We start from the raw sequence: 4,503 nt of genomic DNA on the forward strand, positions 1-4,503 counted from the left end.
CATGGTATGCACATGTACCCTAGAACTTAAAGTATAATTAAAAAAAAAAAAAAAAGAAATTGCATCGACTCTACAGGACAATTTGGAAAATACTACTATCTCTTCAATATTAAGCTTTCTGATCCATGAACATGGGATGTCCCTCCATTTATTTAGTTCTTTTTTTCTTAATACTGTCTTACTATTTTCAGTGTATGTCTTACACCTTTTTTATTAAATATATTCCTTAGTATTTTATTCTCCTTGACCCTATTATAAATCAAATTGGTTTTTAAATATCATTTATAGAGTATTCATTACTAGTATATAGAAATAAAATTGAATTTTTGTATATTGGTGTTCTACCCTGCAACCTTGCTTAGCTTGCTTACCAGCTCTAATAGATTTTTGGGGATTCCTTAGCATTTCCTATATACAAGATCAGGTCATTTGAAAATAGTTTTACTTCTTCCTGTCCAATCTGGATTCCTTTTGTTTCTCTTTCTTGCCTAATTGCCCTGACTATGTCCTCCTGTACAATGTTGAATAGAAGTGATGAAAACAAACGTTTTGTTTTATTTTAGGGGAAAAACATTCAGTTTCTCAACATTAAGTATGATGTTAGCTCTCCTCACACTGTTTCTAGTGCAAATATCAACATGATTAAAGGGGCACACATCTTTGTATTATTATAAAATTAACTTTCACCTCATAGAATGCCTGATAAGTATCTTGTAGCTCCACATAGATTTATATACCTCACTTTGACAATCTCTATTTTAAGACATTGGGATGGAACTTAAAATTTTTCTCTGTATCCTGCACCCAGCCATGACCTACAAGTTTTCAGAATACACAGAGGTGACCTGTCTTATACTACACTCCATCTGGCACTGCAACTATTTAATTTCCCCAACTCCAATAATTTTACCTACATCTATGGCCTTTATTCTTACAGATATTTCCTGGATTTTTGGCATTGTCTTAATCTGAAGTATTCCTAAAATCTTAATCACTTGCCCATTCTCAGAACATAACTTTTTATTCTTCCATCCTCCTTACTCTCTCATTCTCAAGATTCCTGATTTTCAGCCTCATAGCAACCTCCAATTCAATATTTGTCCAATTTCACCCAGACTGCCAGTATCTTCTTTGCCTCTGTTCTAAACATAGTCAGTACCCCGCTGTTGATACCTTGAACAAATCTCCACAGCAGCCTTAGCACCCTTGCTTTCCTTCTGCACTAATCCTATTGTATGTGAGTTCAGGTTTGTTCCAGCAATCCATCATATCCATGGCTAACCCCAGGCTTTTTTGGTTCGGGGTGGCAGGAAGGTGAAAAATGAATGCTGAATGCCTAGGGTTGACATCTCCAGATCTGCAGGTTCTGAGTTGGTTCTTTTATTTAACCAGGTACCTTCTGTCATTTCCTTTCACCATTTTTAAGTTGCCTATCCAACTTCTACCTTCTTTTCTTTTAGCAAATGATTTTAACTCTCATTTTACTGAAAGTTTGTAGTGACGTAACTTCCCAATTTCTTGCCATACCACTCTCCCCTTTCTTTTTTTGCTTCAGGTGAGCCCTCTCTCTTCCAGTCAATTCTATAACTGTGCTCTTAATATCAATCTCTTGTAATTTTCTCTCAGAACTTGGTTACTTTTGCATTCGGTATTTATGGTTTAAAAAAAAGTACGTAAGTGTAGAAAACTATCACTACCACATAGTAAAACATATAATAAAGCTTTAGTAATTAAAAGAATATGGTATTTATGTATAAATATGTAAACAAACTAAAGAAAAAGAATGAGAAGTAAATATGCAGAACAAAATTTACATATAGGAATTGAAATTTATGATAATTATTTAAACCAGTAGGAGAAATAATAAATCATTCAATAAATTGTACTGAAACAGCTACCTGATATTTTACCTATAATTTAAAACACAGAAGCCATATAATAAAAGATTAATAGATTTTATTACCCTAAAAAAATCAACTTTGGCATGGCAATATTTTTTTAAATGAATTTTTAAAACATTATAAAAGCTAAATGGCAAATGGGGAAATATTTACATCACATGGATATGATATTTTAATTTGCGTTTTCCCAGTAGCAAATAATATTGAAGATGTTTTCATGTCTACTTTTCCATCCACATTTCCTTTGGTTAAAAAAAAGTCTGCTCAAATTTTTTTGCCATTTTTTTGGGTGAAGATGAGAATGATACTTGTTTTCTTATCATTTAGTTGTGTTATTCATATTTTCTAGATTCAAATTCTTTACCTAATATATAATTGCAAAGATTGTTTACCAGTCTGTGTGTCTTTTCACTTTCCAAAGTGTCTTCTGAAACATAAAAACTATTAATTTTGAAGTTTAATTATTTCTAATTTTATACGTCATACTTTGTTATAGTTAAGACATACTTGCCAAGCACTTACACTAAGATTTATTCTCATGAGTTATTCTAGAAGCCTATAGTTTTAGTTCTTAAATTTTATTCTCTGATCCATTTGAGTTAATTTTTATAAACAGTGTGAAGTAAAGGTCAAGGTACATATTTTTTAAATAGGACTATCCAATGATCCTAGCATAATTTGTAAGAAGTTGATTTTCCCCATTGAATCGCCTTGGCATATTTATTATAAAACAATTGAACGTACATATGTGGATCTGTTGCTGTACTCTCTTTTGTCTACCAATCTATCTTTACATCAATACTACATTATTTTGATTGATGTAGCTTTACAATAAGCTTTGAAATGAGGCAGTGTTTGATTCCCAACTTTGTTCTTTTTCAAAGATGTTTTATCTATTTTACATCCTTTTATGTTTATATATGTGTGTCTTCTAAAATTTCTTTCTCTTTGGATAGATATCCAGTAGTGGGATTGCTGGTTCAAATGATAGTTCTATTTTTTGTTCTTCAGAAAATCTCCATACTGTTTTCTGTAGGGGTTGTACCAATTTACATTCCCACCAGCAGTGTGTAAGTGTTCTCTTTTCTCCACATTCTCGCCAACATCTGTTATTTTTGTCTTTTTAGTAATAGCCATTCTGATTTGGGTGAGATGATAACTCATTGTGGTTTTGATTTGCATTTCTCTGACAATTAGTGATGCTGAATTTTTTTTTCATCACTGATTGGCCATTTGTATACTTTCTTTTGGAAAATATCTATTCATGTCCTTTAGTCATTTTTAATAGGATTATTTGTTTCTTGTTGTAGAGTTGAGTTCCTTGCATATTCTGAATATGAGTTCCCTATTAGATGAATAGTTTGTAAATATGTTCTTCCATTCATCAGGTTGCCTCTTCACACTGTTGATTATTTCTTTTGCTGTGTAGAGACTTTTAAGTGTAAATCTCATTTATCTATTTTTGTTTTTGTTGCCTCTGCTTTTGAGGTCTTAGTCATAAATTCTTTGCCTAAACTATTGTCCAGAAGAGTTTCCTTGGGTTTCTTTCTCAAATTTTTATAGTTTCTATATAGTTTATAGTGTTTGATCAATCCACCTTGAATTAATTTTTGTCTATGGTGGGAGACATACTTTGTTATAGAATGTAAGATTTATTCTTCTGCATATGGCTATCCGATTTTCCCAGTACTATGTATTGAAAAGGGTGTTCGTTTCCCAATGTATGTCCTTGTTGGCTTTGTCAAATATCAGTTGTCTGTAAATATGTAGTTTTATTTCTGGGTTACCTGTTCTGTTCTATTCTGTTCCATTGAGCTATATGTCTGTTTTAATACTCTTATAATGTTGTTTTGGTTATAATGGCCTTGTAATATAATTTTCAGTCAGGTAATGTGACACCTCCAGCTTCTTCCCCCCTCAGGATTGCTTTGGATATTTGGGCTCTTTTTTGGTTCCATGTGAATTTTAGCATTTTTTTCCTAATTCTGTGAAAAACAACAGTATTTTAAAGGGATTGCATTGAATCTACTCATTGCTTTGGACTGTGTGGTCATTTTAATTTTTTTGTTCCAATACAGGAGCATGAAAGATTTTTCTACTCATTGATGTCATCTTCAATTTCTTTCATCAATGCATGGTAGTTTTCTTTGTAGAGATCTTTCACCTCCATGGTTAAATGTATTGTGCATTTTTTTTTGTTTGTTTGTTTTTTTGTTTGTTTTTTGGGAAAGAGTCCTACTTTGTTGCCCAGGCTGGAGTGCAGTGGCGTGATCTCAGCTCACTGTAAGCTCTGCCTCCCGGGTTCATGCCATTCTCCTGCCTCAGCCTCCCGAGTAGCTGGAACCACAGGCGCCCGCCACCACGCCTGGCTAATTTTTTATATTTTTAGTAGAGACGGGGTTTCACCGTGTTAGCTAGCCAGGATGGTCTCGATCTCCTGACCTCGTGATCCACTCTCCTGGGCCTCCCAAAGTGCTGGGATTACAGGCGTGAGCCACCGCGCCCGGCCTGTATGCTGCAATTTTTTATTTTTATTTTTTCCATAGCTATGGTAAATGGAATTGCCTTTTTGATGCCTTTCTCAGCTAAATCATTATTTGGT

The sequence above is a fragment of the Colobus angolensis genome, unplaced genomic scaffold (genome assembly GCF_000951035.1).
Source record: "Colobus angolensis palliatus isolate OR3802 unplaced genomic scaffold, Cang.pa_1.0 Scaffold259, whole genome shotgun sequence".
Lineage (NCBI taxonomy): Eukaryota > Metazoa > Chordata > Mammalia > Primates > Cercopithecidae > Colobus > Colobus angolensis.